This window comes from Tiliqua scincoides, chromosome 1 (assembly GCF_035046505.1).
Source record: "Tiliqua scincoides isolate rTilSci1 chromosome 1, rTilSci1.hap2, whole genome shotgun sequence".
In the NCBI taxonomy this organism is placed as follows: domain Eukaryota; kingdom Metazoa; phylum Chordata; class Lepidosauria; order Squamata; family Scincidae; genus Tiliqua; species Tiliqua scincoides.
The window spans coordinates 125,774,656-125,801,842 of NC_089821.1; the positions used below are offsets into that span (position 1 = coordinate 125,774,656).

The 27,187-nt window shown below is 45.6% G+C and overlaps 1 long non-coding RNA gene across 1 annotated transcript; it reads left to right on the plus strand.

Annotated features, from left to right (window-relative positions):
- Positions 1 to 1,698: 1,698 nt before the first annotated feature.
- Positions 1,699 to 12,691, plus strand: LOC136636274 (uncharacterized). Its single transcript, XR_010793510.1, has 3 exons — positions 1,699 to 1,905; positions 11,639 to 11,834; positions 12,328 to 12,691. It is a non-coding gene; the product is annotated as an uncharacterized lncRNA (long non-coding RNA).
- The last annotated feature ends 14,496 nt before the right edge of the window (positions 12,692 to 27,187 follow it).

Here is a 27,187-nt window from a genome sequence, read left to right on the forward strand (position 1 = left end):
ATATATATATTTTAAAAAACACCCTAAAGAGCAATCAATCCAGTTGTCCTTTTCCTGTCGTTTGCTTTGTTTGATGTATATATATTTTTTGTAGTCACACTTTTAAGAGACAGGGGGGGGAAAAAATCAAAGCAGGAACACGAATGAAGGAAGGGGGGCAGAAAGCCCCATCAGCAACCACCCAGTGAGAGAAAGGATGAGAGCACCCAAACGTGTACAGTGCAAGCAGCCAGCCTGGCAACCCAAGAGTGGGGGCACTTCTCCACTTGTAGTCAAAAGCAATTGCCTTCCAGAGCTCTGCAGCTGACTCCAGCTCTTGGACCAGGGAGGGAAGGAGGGAGGGGGGTTCTGCAAACTCACTGACACGAGACTGCCATCTATTTCTGCATTGCTGGTCGCTGCTGAATGCAATCTTTGCTCTTTATTTTGGGGATGTTGCATTTTCTCTCCTGCGCGCACCCGGCGCGCGCCACCGCTGCCTTCCTCCCTCCTCCCCTTGCTCCACAGCTTCTGCCCCCCGCCCCCTTCCAGCCCTGCTCCGCGCAGTCGTGGAACCTTCGGAGGAAACTGTCCATTAAGGCAGCGCGTGACCATGTAAGGCAAACAGGGGGCGGGCAAAGAAGGCTGCTCATGAAGTCACTGGCTCCCAATGGCAGCCCGCAGCGATGGGCAGGAGGCGGGTCCCAGCACGGAAGAGCCCTGCCTATTGGCCGAGAGCCCCATTCGACTGCCGCCTTATAAGGCAGTGTAAAGGGAGCTATTTTTAGAGAACTATATAAAGGGGCCGGGCTGGTTGCTGCGTGGTGAGGCTTGGGAGAAGGAGAGATGGAGAGGCGCAGGCTCTGTGCGCGCGCGCAGTGTACAGAGTGGCTCTCCAGCTCCCATGCATGCAAATTTCACAGGCGCGCAGGAGACGAAAAGCGTGTCTTTGCACCGCAACGGGCTGCGTTTTTCATGGCCAGCCAGGCGACCCAGCAGCAGCAAGCGGGGGCTGCGTGGCAGCAGGAGACTCTGGGTCCACAGGGAGAGCTCAGTGGTTGGGCATTGTGGCACCAGGAGGAGGGCTTCCGTGGTCCTTCCTCAAAGCAAACTGATCTGCTGTCAGACCCCCCAGCATCCAGCTTCCCCTTTGAAAGCCATGCGGTCTTGTTCTTTCCAAGAGGAAGTTGGAGCTCACCAGAAAAAAAAAAAAAGGCTTATGCGTGATGCTTTGGCAATGTTTTGCAAAGGCTAAGCTCACCCCATCCATTGACAGGGCAATCCTACGCATGTCTACTCAGAAGTAAGCCCCAATAGAGTCAATGGGGCTTACTCCCAGGAAAGTGTGGACGGGATTGCAGTCTTAGAGCCCAATCCTACGCATGTCTACTCAAAAGCAAGCCCCAATAGAGTCAATGGGACTTACTCTCAGGAAAGTGTGGACAGGATTGCAGCCTTAGAGCCCAATCCTATGCATGTCTACTCAGAAGTAAGCCCCATTAGAGACAATGGGGCTTGCTCCCAGAAAAGTGTGGACAGGGTTGGGCTGAAAGTCTGTCCCGCGTTATAGTGTTGCTACAAAATAATATGAAAGAGCGAGCAGATGGGGTGGGGGAGGTGTCTCATGCAGCTTCTCCATGCACTCACGCAGAAGTCAGCCCCACTGCACGATCTGTGAGTAAAAACATTCAGAGGATCGGATCTCCCGCTGCTTCTGCGGGCTCCTGGCAACGCTTGTTGACCTTGAAGCGCCAGCAAAAGTACCGTTTGAGTTTGAACGCTCTGCCCATGTGCGGCGTGCCAAGCTCCTCGCTGAGATGTGCTGTGTGTGGAGTAACGCGAGTCTCCCTTTCTGGCGGGAGTGGGGGGGAAGGGAGAGAGCACTGGCAGAGGACACTGAGGGCACAGTCGCATGCCTCCTCAGAAGTAAGTTCCATTGTGTTCAGTAGGGCTTACTCCAAGGAAAGTGTGCATAGACTTGCAGCCTTCCAAGTCTGTGGTTTTTTTTATGTGCAACTGCAGGGTGTACTGCAGGGTGGCGTGAACATCTGATTGTGCAAAGAATGTAGAATTAAATAGGAATGGGGGGGGGAGAAGAGGTAGGGAAAGAGTCTCAACCCTTTGAGATCTATGCAAACAACAGTGCCAGGATCCATCTGTACTTGTGCATTCAGAAACCTGCTTGGCATTTTGTGCAAAGCATTTTGAGTAAACATGGTAACAGACTGAGCTGAGGAGTTTCTCCTTAAATGGTTAGAATGAGCCACATCTGCTTTTCCAAACTTCTCTTCCAGGAAGGGGGGGACGACGACACAAAGTTGTGTCTGGAATGAAGACTGAGCTAAGAGAAGGAGCTAAGAATTTGCAGTGTCCAGGTCTATTAAGAACATCAGAACAGCCCCACTGGATCAGGCCATAGGCCCATCTAGTCCAGCTTCCTGTATCTCACAGTGGCCCACCAAATGCCCCAGGGAGCACACCAGATTACATAAGAACAGCCCCACTGGATCAGGCCATAGGCCCATCTAGTCCAGCTTCCTGTATCTCACAGGGGCCCACCAAATGCCCCAGGGAGCACACCAGATTACATAAGAACAGCCCCACTGGATCAGGCCATAGGCCCATCTAGTCCAGCTTCCTGTATCTCACAGGGGCCCACCAAATGCCCCAGGGAGCACACCAGATTACATAAGAACAGCCCCACTGGATCAGGCCATAGGCCCATCTAGTCCAGCTTCCTGTATCTCACAGTGGCCCACCAAATGCCCCAGGGAGCACACCAGATTACATAAGAACAGCCCCACTGGATCAGGCCATAGGCCCATCTAGTCCAGCTTCCTGTATCTCACAGGGGCCCACCAAATGCCCCAGGGAGCACACCAGATTACATAAGAACAGCCCCACTGGATCAGGCCATAGGCCCATCTAGTCCAGCTTCCTGTATCTCACAGGGGCCCACCAAATGCCCCAGGGAGCACACCAGATTACATAAGAACAGCCCCACTGGATCAGGCCATAGGCCCATCTAGTCCAGCTTCCTGTATCTCACAGTGGCCCACCAAATGCCCCAGGGAGCACACCAGATTACATAAGAACAGCCCCACTGGATCAGGCCATAGGCCCATCTAGTCCAGCTTCCTGTATCTCACAGGGGCCCACCAAATGCCCCAGGGAGCACACCAGATTACATAAGAACAGCCCCACTGGATCAGGCCATAGGCCCATCTAGTCCAGCTTCCTGTATCTCACAGTGGCCCACCAAATGCCCCAGGGAGCACACCAGATTACATAAGAACAGCCCCACTGGATCAGGCCATAGGCCCATCTAGTCCAGCTTCCTGTATCTCACAGGGGCCCACCAAATGCCCCAGGGAGCACACCAGATTACATAAGAACAGCCCCACTGGATCAGGCCATAGGCCCATCTAGTCCAGCTTCCTGTATCTCACAGTGGCCCACCAAATGCCCCAGGGAGCACACCAGATTACATAAGAACAGCCCCACTGGATCAGGCCATAGGCCCATCTAGTCCAGCTTCCTGTATCTCACAGGGGCCCACCAAATGCCCCAGGGAACACACCAGATAACTGCATCCTGGTACCCTCCCTTGCATTGCTAATCTGACATAGCCCATTTCTAAAATCAGGAGGTTGCACATACACATCATGGCTTGTAACCCATAATGGATTTTTCCTCCAGAAACTTGTCCAATCCCCTTTTAAAGGCATTCAGGCCAGATGCCGTCACCACGTCCTGCGGCAAGGAGTTCCACAGACCAACCACATGCTGAGTAAAGAAATATTTTCTTTTGTCCTAACTCTTCCAACACTCAATTTTAGTGGATGTCCCCTGGTTCTGGTGTTGTGTGAGAGTGTAAAGAGCATCTCTCTATCCACTTTATCCTTCCTGTGCATAATTTTGTATGTCTCAATCATGTCCCCCCTCAGGCATCTCTTTTCTAGGCTGAAGAGGCCCAAACGCCGTAGCCTTTCCTCATAAGGAAGGTGCCCCAGCCCAGTAATCATCTTAGTCACTCTCTTTTGCACCTTTTCCATTTCCACTTCTTTTCCATTTCCACTATGTCCTTTTTGAGATGCGGCAACCAGAACTGGACACAATACTCCAGGTGTGGCCTTACCATTGATTTGTACAATGGCATTATATTAGCCATTTTGTTCTCAATACCTTTTCTAATGATCCCAAGCATAGAATTGGCCTTCTTCACTGCCACCGCACATTGGGTCGACACTTTCATCGACTTGTCCACCACCACCCCAAGATCTCTCTCCTGATCTGTCACAGACAGCTCAGAACCCATCAGCCTATATGTAAAGTTTTGATTTTTTTTGTTTGGACACCCACAGACACACTGCAAAGAAAGCCTCTTTTCTATCTATTTTGAAGAGACCTCACATTAACTATCCAGCCAGGTCTAGTCAAGATGAGGGGTACTAGGCTATCCCCTGTACGTTTTTTCTTAGCAACTGGCTCTTACCATAGCTGCCACATGTTGTTAAACCATCTGTCTTTATAGTACAGTAATAGCAGCTCCACTTTTCTGCTCTTGCACATGTATGTTCTGTACAGCAGTTTGGAGAAAAAGAAAATGTATCCGTATGTCAAAATAGTTACAAGCTATGTATACTGTAACACATCCCTGCTAAAGGATGAAAGGTGTGTAGGTGGTCTCTGTCTGCAAATTTTCCACATTTCTATACCACCCTTTTTCCAAGGAGCTCAGGGTGGTGTACATGGTCCCTTCCCTCCTTTTGTTCTCACAACAACCCTGTCAGGTAGGTGAGGCTGAGAGGTAGTAACGGATACAAGGTCACCGAAGAAGCTTCATGACTGAGCAAGGATTTGTGGATCCAATTCCCAAATCACTACACTATTCTGGCTCTTATGCATTGTTTCTCAATGTTCAGGGAATGAATAATTGTGGAATGGCAAAAGTACAAACAGTAGAAATACATGTGATTACATAAGCTGGCTGTTTTTATGGTTTGGTTTGGTTTTACTTTTCATTATGTCTACTTTTTACTGCAATGTTCTCAAACTGTGGGTCGGGACCCACTAGGTGGGTTGCGAGCCAATTTCAGGTGGGTTCCCATTCATTTCAATATTATTTTTTTAATATACTAGATTTGATGCTACCATGGTCTATGATCGCATTTGTGGAAATGTTACAGACCTGTACTTTTAAAAAGCTACTATTTATATTCTTTTAACAATGATTGTCAACGGGACTTATTCCTGGGTAAGTGGGTAGGATTGCAGCCTAGGATTGTTAAAAATGTTCCTGCTTGATGATGTCACTTCTGGTCATGACATCTCTTCCAGTGGATCCTGACAGATTCTCATTCTAAAAAGTGGGTCCCGGTGCTAAATGTGTGAGAACCACTGTTTAACTGTATTTCTTGGTGGTTTAAAATATTGTTGTTTGCCTTGATTCTTTGGTTGTCCAAATAGAAAGTCAGAGTATAAATATTTTAAAATAACAAATGCATAGATTGAGTGGCACTGGTGATACTCCTGGAAGACTAGAAAGCTGGGAAAAATAAATATCTCACATAAGCCATTCAATAACTGAACATGACCTTTAACCAAATGCTTAAATAAAATAGAGTTCATTCCCCCGAGACAGGGTGGCCAAACCCCAGCCCGGGGGCCATTTGTGGCCCTCAGGGACCCCCAATCTGGCCCACAGGGAGCTCCTAGTCTCCAATGAGCCTCTGGCCCTCTGGAAACTTGCTGGAGCCGGCACTGGAATGATGCAACTACTCTCAGTGCAAGTAGTTTGTTTGATCTCTCACTCAAGCTGCAGGCCAAGGCCTCCCTCCACTGTTTGCTGTTTCACATCTGTGAAGCAGCAGCAGCAAAGGAAGGGCTGGCCTTGCTTTGTGCAAGGTCTTTTATAGGCCTGGAGCTATTGCAGGACCTTCATTCATTCATATAAGTTCCATCTATGTTCATTTATGTAAATTTATGTAAATCTATTCAATTTTTAAATGTAAATTAATTCTTTTTTTCCTGGCCCCTGACACAATGTCAGAGAGATGATGTGACCCTCCTGCCAAAAAGTTTGGACACTCCTAACTTGGACTAAAAATGGGGAGACTAGGAGCCCAATCCTGTGCTCAGCAGCACAGCTCCGTGCTGCCGAGTATAGTCGCAAACGTGCCATAAGGCCCATTCGCAGGGCTCACCGCCGGGCTCCTGCCTGTGCTAGTCCAGCACCGGCTGATGCTGGGCTAGCGTGGGGCGGTTACCCAGGTTGCATGGCTCGGCAGTCCCCCAGACCGCTGGGCTGCAGAACGGTAGGCGGGTGCAGGGATGGGGGCAGGGAGGAGGTGTTTCGGGGAGGGGGGATGCCAGCGGGGGGCAGAGAGAGGGCGGGTGGGAGGTGTGCCAGGGGGCGGGAGGGAGGAGGATCCATGGAGCTGCACTCTGCAGGATCCAGGGCACTCGTGGAGGGCTGCACACCCTACATGAGCGCCTTTTCCTTACCACTTACAGTAAAGTGAGTAGCGCCATTGCAGGGCTGGTTACCTTATTCGGGGGAAGGGGGCGAAAGTCCCCTTCTCCCAAGGTGCCTCCCATGGTAGCACGGGAGGCACTGGATTCGGCGGCAGCCCTCCTTGGTGCCGCCGAGCCTGGGTGCCCTGGGCAGCTCAGGATTGGGCTGCCCGGTACAAATCTATTAGACTAGGCTGCAATCCTAACCACACTTCTCTGAGATTAAGCCCTATTGAACAAAATAGGATTTACTTCTGAGTAGATCTGAATAGGATTGTGCCCTACGAAGCCTATTGGGTGACCTTGGATCTGTCACTTCATCTCAACTTACCCTAACTCACAGTTCTTGTGGGGATAAATGGGATTTCAGGATAACCATTTACATTGCCCTGAGCTCCTGGGAAACTGGACAGGACAAAAGGAATGTAAACAGAGTTTAGAATCATATTTTCCAATCTAGCAGCCTGCAGTTCAAAATTTGTTTGGTTATGTCGAATATGTTAGCCTCTCCTCATGTTTCTGTTCTGTGCCACATGCAGCTCTTTCCTGAAAAACAATAGAAGTAGTTTGGGTTCTGGTGCATTGACTCTTCCAAGTAATCTACTATTTTCAGGAGATAAACTACCAGTTTATTTTTATTTATTTATTTTTCACATTTTTATACCGCCCTTCCTCCAAAGAGCTCAGGGCGGTGTACACAGCTGCTCCCTTCTTTTGTCCTCACAACAACCCTGTGAGGTAGGTGAGGCTGAGAGAAAGTGACTGGCCCAAGGTCACCCAGGAAGCTGGGTGAGGGGGGATTTGAACCTGGATCTTCCAGGTCTAAGTCCACCTTCCAAACCAGTTTCTACCACCTGCAGCTTCTGAATAGCCAAACTGCCTGATAAGCAAGATTTGCTGCTGAACATTCTCCTTCAGGGAAATTTGAAAAGAATTGGGAGGGTTACCCTGAGGCAAAACCACCAGAGGAACTTCAAGGTATATGGCAAACTAATGTTGATAATTGGACAGTCTTAGGGAGAGGGAGGGGTTGCACCTGAACTGGTCTTATCAACATTAATTTGACTTGCACTTTCAAGTTCCTCAGATGCGTTTCTTTTGAGGGGAATCCAGTTTTGCTAGATTGCACAATAGGAAAAACGTAAAATGAGTTTGGAGGGGTTTTTTTTTTTAATCTGGAAAAACATCTGAGGAATTTTGAGGGAAGTCCAAAGAGTGTCAAGAAACTAGTGAAATCTCTTAGGATGGTTTCACACATTCCTACCTATAACCAACAACTATCTAGGTCAGGGGTAGCCAACCTTTCAGCTTTAGGGCTCTTGGACCTTTAACAGTTGTGTAGAGGAGGGAATTTCAGCAGGTGCAGCTTGTCATCTGTGAGATGACAAGCTGCATCTGCTGAGATTCCTGCTTCTACACAATTGAAAAAGGTCCAAGAGCCCTGAAGCTGAAATGTTGGCCACCCTGCTGTGGAGGAAAATCAAGCCCTATATAAACATGTTGCTTTCTTTGAGCAACAGTGCAATCCTATGCGTGTCTACTCAGCAGTAAGTCTTACTGTGTTCAGTGGGACTTGCTCTCAGGTAAGTGTGAATAGGATTGCAGCTGAAGCCTTATTATTTTTTATCCCAAGGGAAAATGTTACTCCTTTTCAGATTTAAACAAACTAAAATCTCAAACAGTACAGTGCAATAAGAGACACAATTTTCCTTTCTAGCCCTTGAAGACCCCTAACTTCCTCTGTGTTTTGATAACACCTCCTCAACCTAGCACCTCCTTGTCAAACTTTATTTTTTTCCTTCCCTAAATTACACTTTTTAAAAATTGAGGTAAACTATCCTTTCCCCACTTCCACTGTGGTACTTTAGCAAAGTGCAGAAACTATTTTGTGTCAGGTTTTCTGAAGCACTATCTCAAAACTCTGATATTAGCAAATGCACCACACAGCTTTTCTTCCCAAGGGTGCATAAACGCAACAGGGATCAAATGTGTACACCTGAGAGCTGGGCAGAAATGAGTTAACAAGCAGGAAGGGACAAAATGCTGCAAATGTTGCTAGAACAGAATTGGTGCTCTTGCTATCTCATTACTTGATTTGGGGAAGTAGGGGAGGGAATGTAGCCCAGCGTGAGACTTCATTTTCTAGGGCAGGAAAATCCTTGCAGGCCCATATTTTTAACCTGCTACTTTTTAATTGAAGGTATATCTCTAGGGTATCTCTTTTTAAACATGTCTCCACAAGTCTCTAAACCTTTCTGTCCTTGTACAAAGCCACATAGTTTGTACAGCAAAGAAACACAGCTAGCTCCTTCAGAAAGTGTTCCACAAATTCTCTAATATTTATTCCTGGGCTCATGCAGATTTCCTGAAATGTTGTGAGCCATACGGACAAAACCTTGCTGAATTGGGCTAAAGGCTTATCTGGTCCAGCAGTTCCTGGACTGTTTCCTTCAGTGACTAACCAGGTGTATGGGAGGGCAAATTCACAAGCAGGGAGACTTTTTAGGCAGACTTCCTCCTGGTATTTATTCCCCACAACTGGTATTCAGAGGCACACTACTGTTGGATCTGGATCACGACTAGTAGCCATTGATAAACCTGAGCTCCAAGAATTTTGTCTACTCCCCTTTTAAAGCCATCCAAGCTTGTGGCCATCAACATACCTGTGGCACTGAATTCCACCAAGCAGTTATACCCTGTGTGGAGAAGTACCTCCTTTTGTTCATTCAACTCACATGGCTATTTATAGGGATGTTGGCTTTGTGAAATAGGCTGAGATCTGCAATGTAGGGTGAAATTTGTAGACATGTCAGCAGAGTCAAATGATGGTGCCCAGAATGATATTGTGAAGGGAGGCATTATAGCTATGATTATATATGCAAAGGCACTTCCAGATGTTACACATGCACATGTATATTCATGTAAAATGATATGAAATTGCACAGTGGAACTGCTTTGTTTATTTCACATTTTTATGCCACCCTTCCTCATAGGAGCTGAGGATGGTGTACGTAGTTCCTCCCCTCCCTTTGTCCTCAGAACAACCCTGTGAGGTGGGTGAGGCCGATAGAAAGCTATTAGGAAAGCTGACAATCCTGAGGACCCAGAGCTGTGGTTATTGGGTGAGGGGAACCTTTAGGCCATGATGACATTACATCTTCTCTTTTCAAGCAAATTTTGCAGGATGGGACTTTGGGTTCACGTTATGATGCACAAGAGTTTTTCTCTTAAAATCCATAGACACAATTCAGGAAAATTTAGTCACATCTAAGCAACAGGATGAGTCTGGCCCATAAGAACATAAGAACAGCCCCACTGGATCAGGCCATAGGCCCATCTAGTCCAGCTTCCTGTATCTCACAGCCCAGTCCTCACATGGTGCAAAACCTGTGTTTTAGCTGCACCACTTCAGAATTCAAATGTAGTTCACGTCATGATTGAATTATACTTCATACAATAAAAATCCCTCCACGTGGAAAACCAACTTTGTGGCAATAAGCACCCTTACTTGATTTTCATGGCAATGTATTTATTTAATGGAAATTAGCTTCCATTGTTTAACATGATACATTTAGGCCATTGCCATGACAATACTAAAGAGTACATATGAGCAGTATCTTGCAATAAAAGATAAAAAAATATATTTTTGTGTAATTGGGTCCCTTCAGGGAGGAAGACAGGATAAAAATACTGTAAATAAATTTATTTTGCTATATTTTTCTCATATTGATATTTAAGAAAGAACATCACTTAGATACCATCCATATGCTCAGATGCAGTTTTGTGGCTTTCTGGCATGGGACTGTAGAATACATGTATAATTGTTGCATATAAGGGCCAGTGTAGTGTAATGGTTAGAGTATTGGGCCAGAAAGACCAGAATTCAAATCCCTGCTCAAGCTTGATGCTTTCTGGAGGACCTTGGGACTGTCACTCTCTCAGACTAACCTACCTCACAAGGTTGTTGTGAGGAATGTCCATGCTACCCCTTGCTTCTCCTAAGGGACATGTCAATATCGTATAGGTTGGGAAAAGGCATGGTGAGGTATAAAATAGGCAGATTGTCCTTCTGATGCTCTACTGCAGCGGTGTCAAACTCATTTCATACAGAGGGCGGGTTAGCATCCAGGGCTCCAGCTGAGGGCCGGAAGTGATGTCATTCAGCAGAAAGTGACATCATTAAGCAGCTAATGCCCAGAAATCAGACTCTGTTCTCATACAGAAACTCATTAACTGCAAATGACAGAAGAGAAAGTATGCAAATCTTGATCATATTTCAAGATTTGGGAAAGCCCAATTTTCATGTGGGCTGCCATTTCAGCAGTAACACCTCTGTACTGCTCAGCAGCTGAGAGCCTGAGGGCCAGATAAAAAGCTTCCAGAGGCCGCATCTGGCCCCTGGGCTTTATGTTTGACACCCCTGCTCTACTGTTTTTTAAGGAGTTCATTTACAGGTTCTTCACCAGCTTTCCCCAAAGACTGTCCCACTCTTTCACCCCTCACTAATGCTCCATCTTCATGCCATGTGGGGAGCCTTATGGGGCTTTCAGCCTAAATGAAGGCCCTCATGATATGTAATTTAAAAGTGGCCAGGAAGCTAGGACACTGCCTGGCTAATGCTCTCCAAAGGCTCAGATAGAGGCTGTTTCCAAGGGATAGGCCAGTGGCCTCTGGAATGCATACCTGTGCACCTTGGCTTTCCCCATCCTAGTCCCTCTTTCTTCTGCTACCCATTCCAGTCTTCTCCCTCTTGTTTCTGGTCCTACAATTCCTCCTCCATAGCCTTCTTCCAAACCTGCATGCTCTCTTTCAGCCTCTTTCCACCTCTTCCCTCACCACACTTTCTCACTGCCTGATGCCCCATCTCTGCTCTCCAGCCTTCTCACCTCCTTTGACCGACCAACCTCACCCTTTCTTTTCTGGCTCTGCCTTAAATTTCCCAGCTCCCAATTGCATGCCCAGTGAGCAAAACCACAGCTGCTTGAGGTGCCAGAAGGGTCTCATGAGACTCCACCAAGTGATGATGTCAGGAGCAAACAGATAACATGGAAGCTCCACCTCATAGGGAGAAGCTATCATATGCTGAGTGCCTTGGAAGGAAGGTGACGTATATATGCTTAAATGTTCTATTCCTTGCACCTAGAAAACTAGGAACCTAGATGAGCAGTTTGCAAGTGCCATTTAATCTACTTGGGGCTTTTACATTCATGAGTGCCTGTTACTTCACAACGTTCCTGTACCGTCCATTAGCAAGAGTTCAGTTGCTTTCTTTCTCAAGAAGGAGCTCCTTGGCAGACTGGATCCCTTGGGAGGGGCTTCCCCGTCTGGGCTTGGTGCAGGTGAGTGAAGTGCTTCCTAGGGAGGGTGAGAGGCAGCTGACTGGCTTGGGGTAGCCTCATCCCTGGACCCGGGGTACCTGCTTGGCTTCAGTCGCAGGCTGCAAGAACTGGCCCCTAATGGCTAGTTCTTCCCAGGGGGTGGGGTGGACATCCAACCCCACAAGCTGACTGCTTGTGCTGGGAACCAGCGGTAATTGCCCTCCCTAACACTTTTAGGGCTGGGGAAAGGCAGAGGAGGGAGAGAGCAGTAAGTTCCTGTAGTCGTCATCAAGGCTGGCTCCCTCATCTGCCTGGATGAGGTCGAAGAGCATGGCCTATGGAGCCACCACTCCCACCTATACTGGAACCAGAACTCCACCCCCAGCACCCCAGCACCCCAGCACTGGGGGCATGGCTCTGACTGGCTGGGGCTCTGACCAGTGGCAAGTTGCTCGGGTGCCAGGCATTGAGATGCCTAAACTGCTCTAACCTGTATCCTTCGTCTCTGTGCTAGTGCCCTGTTTCCTCTCTGGCCTCTGTGGGGACATGAAGAATATGGCTAGAACATGGCCATCCAGGGTCATCTGCTGTACCTGGAGGAGAATGCCTGGGCAACACTGCAGACCGGGCATACTGCGGTGTGATGGAGACCCTAGAGCAGCAGCGCATGCCTGCCCAGGCGACTGAGGTGCTGGCAATCCAGGACCAACTGCTAGGCCTGTTTACTGCCTCCCAGGCCAGTCTTCTGGCCATCATGGCAGACTGGGGGTGAGTCCCAGGCACCCTGATGTCCGACCCCTGTGCACCGTTGTGTCTCCTCCCCAACCCTGGTTACCATGCTCACATGTTGGAACAACCTGGGCCCTCTGTAAATAGTTCTGGAATTATTAAAATTGTTTGCAATATTTTTATGCATAAATGTTTTAACAGTTCATATGGAATCTACCTCTTGGTCTGTTGCATCATGATGGTTCTTTGTGTGTTCCCACAGTGGCCTCTCTGGAGCTGTCCTGGCCAGGAGCTCCTCTCACAATGTAATCCATCAGCCCTGTGGGTGGGAAGGCAGTGGTTAGATCCTGGGATCCCAGCCAAAGCCCCTCGGTCTCAGCCAAAGCTCCTGCAGCCTCCAACAAACCCCCAGCTCCCTGCCCTGCCCTGCCTTCAGCAGCCAAAGTACTTGACTGTGATGTGGTCCCTGATTGTGATGCCCCGGGGCCCTACCCTGGTTGTTGTGCTGTTGCTCCTCTGTTGGTGGAATGTCCATTGCCACGGGCCCCTTCCTTATCAGGAACAGGATGTTTCTCTGCAGGGCCATGTTGTGGGGCATGGCACACACAACAAATATTTTGGCCTCCTTTTCAGGTGTTCTCATCAAACAGCTCCCAGTGAAGTCAGGCATTGGAAGTGCATCTTCAGCATGCTAAAAGCTCACTGCACAATCATCTTTTTGTGCTGGTGTGCAATGTTGTACCTTGCAATGGGCCTTGGGGTGTCCACCACCTATGGCATGAGGAGGTACAGCCACAGTGAACATAAGAACAGCCCCACTGGATCAGGCCATAGGCCCATCTAGTCCAACTTCCTGTATCTCACAGCAGCCCACCAAATGCCCCAGGGAGCACACCAGACAACAGGAGACCTGCATTCTGGTGCCTCCCTTGCATCTGGCATTCTGACATAGCCCATTTCTAAAATCAGGAGGTTGCACATACACATCATGGTTTGTAACCCGTAATGGATTTTTCCTCCAGAAACTTGTCCAATCTCCTTTTAAAGGCATCCAGGCCAGATGCCGTCACCACATCCTGTGGCAAAGAGTTCCACAGACCAACCACGGGGTATAAAGAAATATTTTCTTTTGTCTGTTCTAACGCTCCCAACACTCAATTTTAGTGGATGTCCCCTGGTTCTGGTGTTATGTGAGTGTAAAGAGCATCTCTCTATCCACTTTATCCTTCCCGTGCATAATTTTGTATGTCTCAATCATGTCCCCACTCTTTTCTAGGCTGAAGAGGCCCAAACGCCGTAGCCTTTCCTCATAAGAAAGGTGCCCCAGTCCATTAATCATCTTAGTTGCTATGATGGGGGGGGATGCAGTTAGCTGTCATCAAAAGGTCCAACCAACCATTGGATCTGTCCCCCTGCCCCCCTGGGATCTTGTCCCACCTAGGAGTCAGCTGTTCCCCTTGAGCCATGATGCCAGGATGCCCTTGATGGTGGAGAAGTCAAATACCTGGGCATCATGGATGCCGCCAGGGAATTTTGTTATGACACTGGTGAAGGGTCTTCATACGTCACAGGTTGCCCGGACAGTTAGGGTATGCTGGTGGTGCTGGTTCTGTTACATCCCAGGTTGGTACATTACAAGAGTGACTATAACCACATGTATCTTGTCAACCATGGAGATGATGTTTGGTAAACCTGTCATGATTCAGAACTCCTCCCACAGGTGGTGCAGCTTTACCTTGGCAGTGGGGAAAGCGATGAAGTCGGGCAGGTGAAGAAGTAAGAAGATGTCTAGGAATAACTTAGCATGCCAGCTAGCAGAGGATTGGGAAATGCCCCAGCTCCAGGTGCTCCTGCTGCTACTCCTGTTCCTGCTCCAGGCGCTTCATCAGAACATAGCAAGAACATGACTTTTTCTGTTTGACACACAGGTGGTGATAGCATTACAAGGGCAATATATCAAATGATGACAACATAAATTAGATAGGCAGTGGCTCTGCTTAGCTTTGAGAGCTGCTAAATGAAGCAGAAGAGTTATTTCTGTCCTATATTAATTAAATGTTATGGCGTTTGTATGGATTTATGTATATAACTTTTAAGAACCAATGTTAAAAACTCTTTTTGACTGTGAGCGCTGTGGAGGCTTACACGACAGAATATTCATGTCTTTATGAAATACTAGTATATCAGAGAAAAGACCAGGCTAGATCTCTTCATCCTGATATCTACCTTTGTTACATGAACAGATTTGTTTGCTTTGTTTTGGTACAAGGGAACAGTCACATGAGCCTTGACTTGCAGTAGTACAACCCAGACGGAACAGGGAGCCATTTATTAATTTATTTTGCCTTGTAAATAACTTTGCGAACTACCGTACTTTTAGTTGAAAGGTAGTATACTGTAATCATCATCATCCTCTCTTTTGTATCTCTCTATATATAGATTTTATGGGCTAAATGTTCATAATTTAAAAAGTGGCACTAAAGTCTGCAATATTTTGAACGATCTTATCAGCGTTAGTTTATATAGGGCACAATCCTAACACACTTTCCAGCACTGACATAAGGGCAATGCAGCTCGGAGGTAAGGGAACAAGCGTTGCCTTACCTTGAGGAGGCCTCTGCGACTGCACCCCAACTGCAGGATGCAGCACATGCCCCACTGAAATAGCTATGCCAGTGCTGGGATGTTGGTTAGGATTGCACCCATAGGCACACAGTGCAATTCTAATGGTGCACTCCGCCAGCGTAGCAACTGCTGCACTGGCTTAAGAGTGCTGCAAGCATGCTGTAAAACACATTTGCAGCTATTCGAGAGCCAGCAGCACTGGTGGAAAGGCCAGTACTGACCCTCCAGCACTGCATCCAGAGCCCAGGTTGCCAGCAGAAGAAAGAAAAGTGCTGAGCAGCGCAGGGATTTGGGGAGGTTGGGATGGAGGTGGAGAGTGGGCATTTCAGGGAGGGGTGAGGGCAGAATGGGGCAGATCAGGCTCAGGAGGGGATGGGATCGACAGTGGAGGCCTCCATGGTCTCCTGTCCTCCTTCCAGGGTCTGAATGCCCTACACGAGGCTGGTCGGATTTGCGTCAGTCATTCAGCTACTGCTGATCTGAGGAGCCCCGTTGGGCAGGCTGGTGCGTTATTTGGGGTACAGGGAAAAATATCACTCTAAGGATACCTCCAGCCCGCTTCTTACATGTGCTGCTTACAGCATAGGCTGTGCGGCCTCGTTGCGCCAGCACAGGTTGGGATCAGGCTACTCATTATACAATCCCATTGCAGCCCACAAGGATAAATGAGTGAAAACAAGAGATACATACTCAACTGCTTGATGATCAGGACCAAAATATACCACTTGGTGCCAGGATTTTTGTGTAAACATGCTGATAATTCATTGTATGATGCCATCAAATTATGCTGTGATAACAGCTCTTATACCTTACACATTGCAGATGCTTTTTATTGGCTTAATGTGAATATTATTGCCACTGTTTATTACCAAGACCTATTTTCTGGTAATTGAAATACAATATGGTGCCATTAATCACTCTGAATACAAAATGTTAACTTTAAAGCACTCATGGTGTGCATTATTAAATGCTGTACTAAACATAAAACAGTTTGATTTGCAACAGGACAGTTTAGAAACAGTATGGTGATTTGCTCTGTAATAGGATGGGGAAACACCCTGTAGTCTTGTGGAAGTTTAAGGCTACATGATTTGTAAAAATTGCCACAAAAGAGTACTACACTGTGGTTTTTACATTTAATTAAGTTATAAGAATTTCTTAAAGTTTTAGGTGTCGGGTCTTTTAAGAGCACCTGGAATGATGGGCCCATTGCCTCAATAAAATCTCAGCTGGGAAAACTGTAAATTGTATAATAGATTGGAGAGGTTCAGATTTTAGCAAGAAGCATACTAGCTGCTTCAGTATGTTAGGGATTTCACCCAACTCTTTGGCTCTTTTTATAAAGAGAACTTTCTCCCTACAATTCCTTCTATAGAGCCCAAGTGTTGAATTAACAATACACAAGGCAGGTACATAGAGAGGTGTGCATAAGATGTATTAGCTACTGTAAATACTGAAGCCTTAGGGTATGATCCAACAAAAGTTAATGCACTTAAGTCTTCCAATACTATGCATACAGACCAATCCTAACTGGGCTGGGTGGCAGCGAAACGGATGTTTCGTTGGGGCTGACTGCCTTAATATAGTCAGCACCAGCCATTAATGTGCTTCAGCAGCACATGAACTTATGTGCTACTAGAGCACCAGCGAGAAGGTCAGAGCCTTCCCACGTGCTCTAGAGCAACCAAAGGCTGATACTGATGGAGACAAGGTGGGGGGGAGGTGGGCCGGGGGGGGGAGGGAGGGCAGAACTGGGATGGGGGATGGTATGAAGCAGCGACAGGGGGATGGGCAGACAGAGTCGAGGAAGGAGGGTTTCAGTGGCAGTGGTGGCTCTCGAATCCTAACTCCCCTTCCTGGACCCAATCCTGTGGCACAGGTACATGCAGACCTGCACCAGTAATTTTGCTAGCATAGGTCCTAATAGATTACTCTTGTGATCTTCCTTATTTTTCAAGTTTTCTCAAAATGTATCTGGAAAAAAAAGGAAAGACACACAAAGTTCTGAAGTCATCTTGTCTCACAAGGTGGACCTCCAAAGTCTGTTGTGTCCAATATTTCTGCTGCCTGCCTTGGGCAATTGGGAGACAGTACCTGCAACCCCCAAGCACTGTCATATATTTCCTCATTGCTCTACATATCACCCTCGAGCATATTTTGGCTGCATTCCAGTGCTTTTTGTACTTTTAGTCTTTCTGCTGGGTGGCTTGATAGAGCTGGGAAAATGGGATAAGTGCATAAGACGGGATAAGCTGGGAAACGGGATAAACTGGGAAATCTCAATTCCCTATTAATAAGATGGGGATAATAATACTGGCCTACACTGTCAAAATGCTGCATTATATAATTTCAAAGTATTTTATATGAACGTATGAACGTTCTGCTTTATTTGCATCTATTAGTCTGTTCGTCTGTTGGACTAATATCTGAGTGGCAGCTTGTCTCAAAAGTATTGGGCAAAGACCTTTTCCAACCCAACTAACCGAATTCCTTTTTGCGAGGGATGCTTGACATTGAACTGGAGCCTTTTTCTGTGTCTGGTCCTATGAGACAAGCACATGTTAAGATCACCTTAGTGATCAAGGTTGGCCCATGTAGGTTGGTTTCACATGTCACATTACCATTATAGGTAAAGTGTATTGTTGGTAAAAGTTGCTCTGCACATGTTCTGTGAAAGAACCTGCTTGTAGCAAGTGAAAATAAATAGCATGCTGAAATTCAAGTAGGATAGGATCTAGAAATTAGGATTGTTACTCCTAATCCAGATACCCAGCATACCTAAAGCTTAGCTCTCATTTCAAGTAAACAAAAAACCTGCACAAGACAACTCTTGATGTTTTGAGGAGGGATAATCATGTTGCTTGAGTCTGCAAATCACTGATTCAGCTAATGCACTTGGGAAAGATAATTAGATTTTTTTTCTTTTAAAATGTAGAATCTGGTCCTTAGCTATTCCTATTTGTGGGGCACATATTGATTGAATTGTGCGCTATCTATTTTGTAATAGGCAAAAAGCTGACTGTCACTTGGCTGCACATCTTCCCTCTCATTGGCTGAACTACTCTGTTTTCATGGAAAATAGGTAAAGCTGAGGGTGAAGGACCAGGTGTGGGATTACAAAAATTAGTCCAGCAGCTGTACAGAAAGTGAATGAGCAGTACGGTTTAAGGAACAGAAAAGGCTGCTATCTTAACAGAGAAGCTGCAAGGCTGATAAGTAAACAGTAGGGGTAAGGATGTGTGTGATTGTCACATATTAAGTAGAAAGCCCTTTCTGAGGTTGAAGGTAGCTAATCTAGTCAGAAGGTACTAGTACATCCCCAACAGCCACTGTAGGCTTCATCAATGGGTGTTCATCAGCTTTAACTTATTTATTGGTGTGTTTGCTTGCTTAGGGCATTCACAAACACTACTAGTAGGCTCCATTGTGCCTGACCTTGGAAGGCAGAGTCCTTTGTCTATATGCCTGTGCATTTGTATAGCTGCTACCAGAAAAAGTAAACAGAGGCCCAGCAAAATCCACTAAAAGATTAATTTCCCCCATTATTCCATCCAGACTAATCAACGTTGATGCCAAATTGTTGATTAACAGCCCAATCCTATGCATGCCTACTCAGAAGTAAGTCACATCACAGTCAATGGGGCTAACTCCCAGGAAAGTGTGGATAGGATTGCAGCCTAAGCCATTTCTAAGCCATGGCGTTTCCTGGATGACCTTGGGCTGGTCACTATCTCTCAGGCTCTCTTACCTCACAGGTTGTAATGTAATGTAACAAAAGAAAGGGAGCAACTATGGACATTATCCTGAGCTCCTTGGAAGAAGGGCAGTATAAAAATTTGATTATGAGGAGGATAAACAACTCTACGGGGATCTACTGAAAGGAAGTAGGTTTTTTGCCCAAAAGAATACAGTAAAGCAGTTTGTGTGTCTGAAATGCATATATTTCCACAACACATTTTTAGTGTGATAGAAATAATAGAAGTTGTATGAGAGACACAAGCCTAGCTGGCCAATATTCCAACATAAGCCAACATTTTTTTCTAAACATGTGCTTAATCAATAGGTGCCATATTGATATACACACTTGCTTTAAATAACCAACAGCAAGGAAATGAAGATGACATGATAATATACGAGTAATCCCAGAAGGCAGAGAGCCATGATTTTGAAATGTAGTTGACTTGCCTTCTGACACAATCTGGACAAGGGTCATAGCTGTGTCATTGCTACACAGCACAGCCTTTTCATTCATCTGTACTTGATGCTCTCCTCATACTCATCAATGTATATCTTAATCATCTCAGCATATTTATATTTCCTTCTCAATTATCTGCAAAGAAGCCATTACTGTGATGTGGCAGTTGAAAGATAGCTCAAATGAATAGGCCAAGTGTGAGGTGGTATAATGTGCATGGGGACAGGGGGAAACTAAACAGAGTACACACAGGATGAACACTTTGGACAAATTCTGCAGATTAAAGCAGTAGTTTTAATTTATAGAGATGATCCCCACAGCCGTCTCAAGCATTACTATTATGCTAACAATGGAAAAATGCTTTTGTTTCCCTAGAAGGTATGGAGGGGGGAGTGAGAGGGAGTTTCTTTCAGAAACACTTCTGGGCAAAAATTCTGCTCTACCTATTTTAAATGGGATTTCTCTGAACTATCAATTGTACCAACAAATGAAACCATAGAGAAGGCAGAGAAAATTCACAGGACACTTGGTGAAGGTAGCTGCCAAACTGATATTACTGTAGGTCAGTAGTTCCCAAACTTTTTAGCACTGGGACCCATTTTTTTAAATGATACTGTATTGCGGGGGTGGGCAAACTTTCGGGATCCTGGACCTTTAACAATTGTATAGGAGAGAGAATTCCAGCAGGTACAGCTTGTCATCTCTGAGATGACAAGCTGCACCTGCTGAAATTCCCTCTTCTGTACAATTGTTAAAGGTCCAGGATCCCTAAAGTTGAAAGTTTGCCCATGCCTGCTCTGTTAAGACCCACCTAGGTTTACCAGACTTTTAAAAAAGGAGACATAGAAAAGAATAATATTTATTTATTTATTTATTTAGAAGTAGTGATAACCAGAAAAAACATTTATCTGCCTATATTTACACATGTTTGCAAACTTCAGGAGCTATGCTCTTTGCAGGGTCAATAGCAGCTACAGTATCTGATTTCTGAACAGCCTCAGGGCTTGAAGCAATTAGTTATCTGATCTTTCCATCATCCTTTGGTGACCCACCAAAAATCAGGTCGCACCCCACCAGTGGGTCCTGACGCACAGTTTGGGAACCACTACTGTAGGTAAATTAAATACTTGATGGCGATTATTGGCATACTAGGCCCTTCAAACCCATCAATGCCACCTTCTCATCTGCTATTGTCTAATTTTTTTCACATGAAGAAAAATTCAGAAGTCAAACAGAAACTGGAGAGAATTTCTTGCATACTAGCACACATTTAAAGGAGCCCTGGATGCTGACACAACTCCCATGGGTGGGGAGGCTAAAACAGAGCAGAGATGTGGGAGGGACATGGTGGAGCAAGGAAGAGTTAATGGACACCATATCCTAAAGCCCCTTCAGATGATGGTCACACTTCCAAGACAGAAAAATGCTACACCACCAACAGAGCTAGTATAAGAAGAGGAAAATTTTTAGAGAATGATGGGGAAGCAGAAAATAACACTTCAGCCACCCCCTCCACTTTCCTACAATGGCCCATAGGGTACAGAGTACACTTTGTAGCCAATTACAGCACCTCAGCTCCAGTATTTAAGCCCCTGCCAGGGAGTCCACAACTTATATGATGACACAGGGCTGTACCTCTCTGGCCTCTTGCCGTGCACGCTTAGAGCACACTAGGTTCTGGCCACAACTCTATGGATGTCAGGGCCTCCATGGACATTGCCAGCATTTCTGGAATGACTGCAACAGCATGGTGCTGTACGGGCTCTGGTGTTCCATTTTGAACTGGACAGGCTTTGGATATAGCAGTTGTGCTGCCACTATTGCACTGCTATTGCTGGGCTACCCGCATGGCGTCAGTATAAGATTGGGCCAGAAGTGTAATAAATAAATACATTCTTGGGTGAAAGTTTTGTCATGAATTTTCAGAAGGGCCTAGAATTTATCTCTTGCAGTCAGGCTTGTAGGTTGCTTTTTGTAATACTCTACACTGAAATTTTCTGTGGACTTAAGAGTAACAATGAGCAATGGGCCATGTTTCATGACAAGAAACACCATTTGTAGGCAGTGCCAAAATACATCTGCTTGTGAATTTTAAATGTGACATGACAATTCTACAATGCTATGGATCTATAAGCATACACTAATGGGGGGGGGGAAAGGAAAGAAAAGGTCATCTCTCCTGAGAGACACTATCTCAGTGGAGGATGTGACGTTAAAGGCCATTGTTGCCATGTGCCTTTCCGTAACCCATAGCAACAGCCATCCCCATAGCAGCTGTCAGGTATTGATTTGAAGGGATAATGTAGGTGCTGCCCTTTAAAAATAACCCCACCAGATATTTGCACACTAGAATACAAGGGATCATTTTCCATCCTGGATATGAGGTTTCCAAAGCATGGCTTTTAGAGCTGCAAACAATTTCCCTAAATAAACACAGGAAGGGAATTTCAGAATGGCGATAGTATAATTTTGGAACAGCCATTGAATGCTCTCTGGGGGAAGAAACTGTTTTTTATCTCTCTGCTCGTGTAGTTTGGTTGTTAATTAAGGAAGCATTGTTGCAGACAAAACCTGATTTTTGGGGTCAAGTTCTGTGAAAGGAAAAGACAATAGTATATGGGGTTGTAGTGCTGTGTTTGTCAATGGGGATAGAAGGAATTTCTTTTGCTTTCCCCCCAAGCTTTTCGAATGAATGCTAAAAATAATAGAGCGGTTCTTCTTTTGTTGCATTTGCCAAGAAACCTTAAAATAAATAAATGCCACTTTCCCAATCCCCCCCCCCCGCCATTTCCCTCTTCACAAACAAAGAAAATTCCCCGTTGCCTTTCTCCCTGATGGCAGGTAGGATTTGACAGAGCCTAAGGGCGCAATCCTAACCCCTTATGTCAGTTCTTTCCAGCACTGGCATAGCGGTGCCAATGGGACATGTAGTTGGGGGCACTCACAGAGGCCTCCTCAAAGCAAGGTAATGTTTGTTCACTTACCTCAAAGCTGCACTGCCCTTATGTCAGTGCTGGAAAGCACTGACATAAGGGGTTAGGATTGTGCCCTAAAGCAGTCTCACTGGGCCACTCCTTAAGCCATTTCTGCACAATGTTGCAGAAACGCAACAGGGACCAAATGTGTACACCTGTGAGCCGGGCAAAAATGGGTTAACTTTAAGGCAACTGGGATAATGGAGTTTGTAATTTATTTGCTTCCTGAATTGAGGTGTGCACGGAGAATGCTGCTCTTAGGCTCTAATGAACCCTATGAAGTAGAGTAGGGCGTGAGATCATGACTGGCCTGAGGTCACTCAATGAGCTTTATGGCTGTATAGAGATTTGAACCCAAGTCTCCGTCATCGTACTCAACACTCAACCACATAAGACCACTACTGTCACTCCGTAGCATGCTCAGAAGTGTCATTTCCTGGTAAGCTGTGACCCAACAAGGCATGCCCTCTTTCTGGTGAGCTTCTCAAAAAGATTTTTTTTTTTTTGCTTGGGAAGGAGGAAAACTAGCAAGGAGGGCTGACTGGGTATGGAGGTCAACCCACATTTTGAGCTAGATCCATATTTGAATATGTTTGAGCCCAATTCAAAATGGTATAAGGCTTTTTGAACTGGGGATGTTTCCCTGATTGTGAATTTGCTCTGTCATTACATTTCTCACAGAATATGTACAGAAGGGAAGCAAGAGATTCCACTCATCCAACCCAAATTTAAGAGAACATCTGGAATTGTATGCAAGAAAATGAAAATCCCATAGTTTGTAATTAGAAACCGAAGCGGAATGAATTATGCAAACTAAGCAACTTGACCTGGCGCCATTGTGGAGTAGTTGATGTAGTGGGAAAGCTAAATTCAAATGCCACTGGCTGTGGGTTGGATCTGGAGTCTAGAGCCTTGGAGTCTGGATTCCTCTTATAAGTCACTCCATTTCAGTCTAATGAACTTCACCTACCATTTTAGTGCAGGCACTTACTCTGGGGAGCGCCTTCCCCCAGGCCTCTCCAGCCTACCTCAAATCCAGCATTTCCTTACGGCAGCACCAGCTTCCCAAAACCAGCCCCTGGAAAGGGGGTAGTGGCAGCCAAATTGTTCAGTCTATCCCAAACCAGGAAGCCATTGAGATAAGACTTTGCAATTCAAGTCTGAGGGGTCACCCTCCTGCATCTCAGAGCCAGACAGCCTCTTGAGATCAGTACTGGCTTTCCTTCAGACCCTTGCTTGCATCAAGGTATACATCAGATCCCCAGTTCTGCTCCCTGTCCCATACCATATCTCCCAGATGAGGGACTTGCCTGGAGCTTAGCATCCCCTTGCCCCACCAGCCACTACAAAGTGACAAGCAGCCCAATCCCAACCTGAGCTGATACAGCAAGGCCAGCACGGATGCACTGCATCCTATGCATGAATTGAGCAGGCTGGAGGTCTCCTTGAGGAAAAGGGACAGTTGTCCCTTTGACCCGGGGAAAGCCCTAGCCGTGGCAATGGGGCTACTCAGACCTGCACCTGCTAATTCGCTGGTCTGAGTGGAACCATGTCAGCAGATCTAGCCTGAGAAGGGGGATAGGATACAACGTGTGCCAGTGCTGCCAATTCCACCCTCTCCCAGGCCCAATCTGCCCACACCTGCTCTTTACACCCTTCCCACACTCCCTCACCCCTCTGCTGCCCAGTGCACAGCTTATCTGCTCTGGCATGTGATGAGGCTTCTGATGGCTCAGGTCTTCCTGCCAATGCCTCTGTCTTCTGCACTGTTGCAACGTGCTTTATGGTATGCTTGCAACAGCATCACCTGCACAGTGGTCATTGCACTGGTACAGGAAGAGGATAGGATGGTGCTGGCAGTCTTTCTACAGCATGCCATTATGTGTTTCCTTTGTTGTGGTCATGCAGTCCATGTTGCTGCTGCTGGAACAGCAAATACAAGTATTTAAAAGATTCAGAATGTAGCATTTAGCCTGTTTAAAAAATGGTTGAGGAAGGAAATAAATAAAACATACATCTTAGAAGAATGTGTGCTATTTTGTCCCCTTTGGTCCAGAATTAATTTTCCCTGCAAAGGATATGTAGATCATGTATGAGAAGTCACTTCAGCATGCTGCATTATTTACAAGTTCTCTTATTATTCTGTTATTGTTATTTGTTTACACATTTTTGAGACAGCTGTAATTTGAGCACCGCATTAATCAGCTCTGCATCTGTGGCTCCATTGGTCGCATACTAATATGCCCTCTCAGCCTCCTCCACATCTGTTGAATTCCTAGCTGATGTAAAAAGCCTGGAAATGCTATCCCTCAAAGCACAGAGATTTTGTCCTGTTAGAGTGGCGATTTTCAACCTTCTTCATCTCATGGCTCATGGACAAGGTGCTAAAATAGTCAAGGCACACGGTTGGTTTTTGACTATTGACAAGTCACACCATGCTGCTGGTAGGGGGCTCACATCCCCCAATTGCCCTACTGATACATGACCCTCCCCAAACTCTCACAGCACACCTGTAGACCATCCGCGGCACACCAAAATGCCACAGCACAGTAGTTGAAAATCGCCGTGTTAGAGAGAAATGGGAAAATACAGGAAACCAGATTGAATGCTTCCAAATAGGAAGTGTCAAGTTTGCACTTAATGTTTTCTGCATGTGGTCTTTTTATCAGAGTGATTCTCAGCATAACTCTTCCAATCAAGTATTGAGTCACTACTCATGCTTCATCCACTGTTTCTCCTTCACTTAAATTGTCATTACCTGGGCAGGCTCCAGGTTTTAGGGAACCCTCAGCAAACTAGCTTTATGGCCCAATCCTGTTTAGTAGTAGCATTGCCAGAACATGTATCAGAGCACTGGTGGGAAGGTTAGATCCTTCGTGCATGTGCCGTAGTCGTAGGGATGCCCACCAGATCAGGTAGGTCCAGCAAAGGGTGGAGGGAGGGCAGGAAGGAGTGGAATGTGGAGGAAATGGGGCAAGAGTGGGCAAATCAGGCCTAGGAGGGGCAGGATCAGCAGTGCCAGCGTACACCATATCCAAAACCAGGTCCAAGTTGACCCATTGTGGCTGCCGGGACCTACCCAGGGGCAAGGGAACAACAGTCCCCTATCCCAAGGATACCTCCAGCAGCCAAAATTCCCCTATGGGATACAGTGTAGTCCATGATGGCACCACTGCATCACGACATTAGCTAGAATTGGTCTGCCCATGGCTTCGCCTTACATGGGCTTCCATACGGTTTGTGACGGAGCTTGCCTTGACAGATGGAAGAGGAGGCAAAAATAGAGGGACTCTCTTGGCTGAAATAATTGCTCCATCACCCCCTGTAGAAAGGCTATGGAGAGGAGGAGGAGGAGCCAACAGTGGATGAACAGACATGTCTCCAGGGGCTCCTGAGAGACAGTGTGTTTTCCCCAAAAAAACTGCAGGTCTGAAGAGGATCTGAAGATCTTTATCAGGAGAGATAAGATCTTTCCATGGTGCAGATACCAGAGATTTTGAAAGCCCGGCCAGAGGGGGGGGGGGCTTTCTTCTCGGAAACCTAATCATCAGGGACAGTATTGGGGGAGGTGCAATGTCTGCAATCAAGCTGCTGGCTCCGTGCTAAGATACCATATGGAAGAAAAAGCATGAAGCATAAAGTTTAAGTTGGAAATTTAAGATAAGTATGTGAATATTGTCCCCAGTTTTGATTGACTGATTTGGCTAAAAGCCCTGGATACACTGAAGGCGTTAATGAGAAACTTTTTAAGGATGTTGAAAGTGCTTTTTATCTTTGTAGTGGAATAAATCGGTCGTGGATTATAATTATAAATATAATTTGGTGTGTGGACTAAAATCCAGAATTACTTGTGGACATCATTTTTATTAGACTTGAAAGATTTTTGTCTCCTTGAGACTGTTTCTTTCATTTTCTTTTTCTCCATTAATCACACTGTTATCTGTAAGAAAAATTCAAAAAATGTTTGACTGAAAAAACATGTTGTGGAAGTAAGGAGAATAATACGCTGTGGACATCTTGTGCATTAGAGAGAAATTGCAAGATGGAGCCTGTTCCAGATATTTGGACTCAAATGATCCTCAAAAATTTGGAAAAATTGCTCACAATGAGAAGACAGCAGTTGAGTTGGTCCTTGTAGATTCAAGCCAGTTTAAAGATTCTCTCTCAATAGATAGATGTGTGCAAGGAGCAATTGGAAGATGTGAAGAAAACAGAAGAGAAACAGAAGGAGAAAGCGGAAAAGATGATGGTGAGGGATGAAATCATCATCAGAAGAGTGGAAAATTAGAAGAGTAGAAAATCAACAGGATCTAGAGGGGACGCTGATGGAGATTGAAATAGAGAAGATGGACAGAGTAACATGGGTGCACAAAATACAAAATTTGTTGGAACAAGAAGAAGAAAACATATCCCAGTTAAATGAAAGAATGAACATACCTTATACAAGAAAGTGTGGGCTTATTGGATTCTGTTATGGAGATAAATTATTAAAGATATCACAGGAGAAAAAATGGAAAGAAAGAAAGAAAAAGAAACCTGAGGGTTAGATTTTATTTAGTTAATACGGTAACTGGTTTAAATTTACTTTAAAAATAAATATATACGGAATTGATATATATGATTTAGAATGAATTAGAAAAGGTAGCTGGAAATGTTAGTGTGTGGATGAATTGTTTTATAGGTGGTTATTATGTTAAAGAAAAAAATGTAATCAGATTGGAGAATTAGATTGGAGAATGGTAAAGAACATATTATAACAGATTGTTGGTTTTATTATAATTTGGAAATTAGATTATTCTTATTTGATATTAATGAGTAATTGAACTAGTTGAGATGATAAAATGAATATT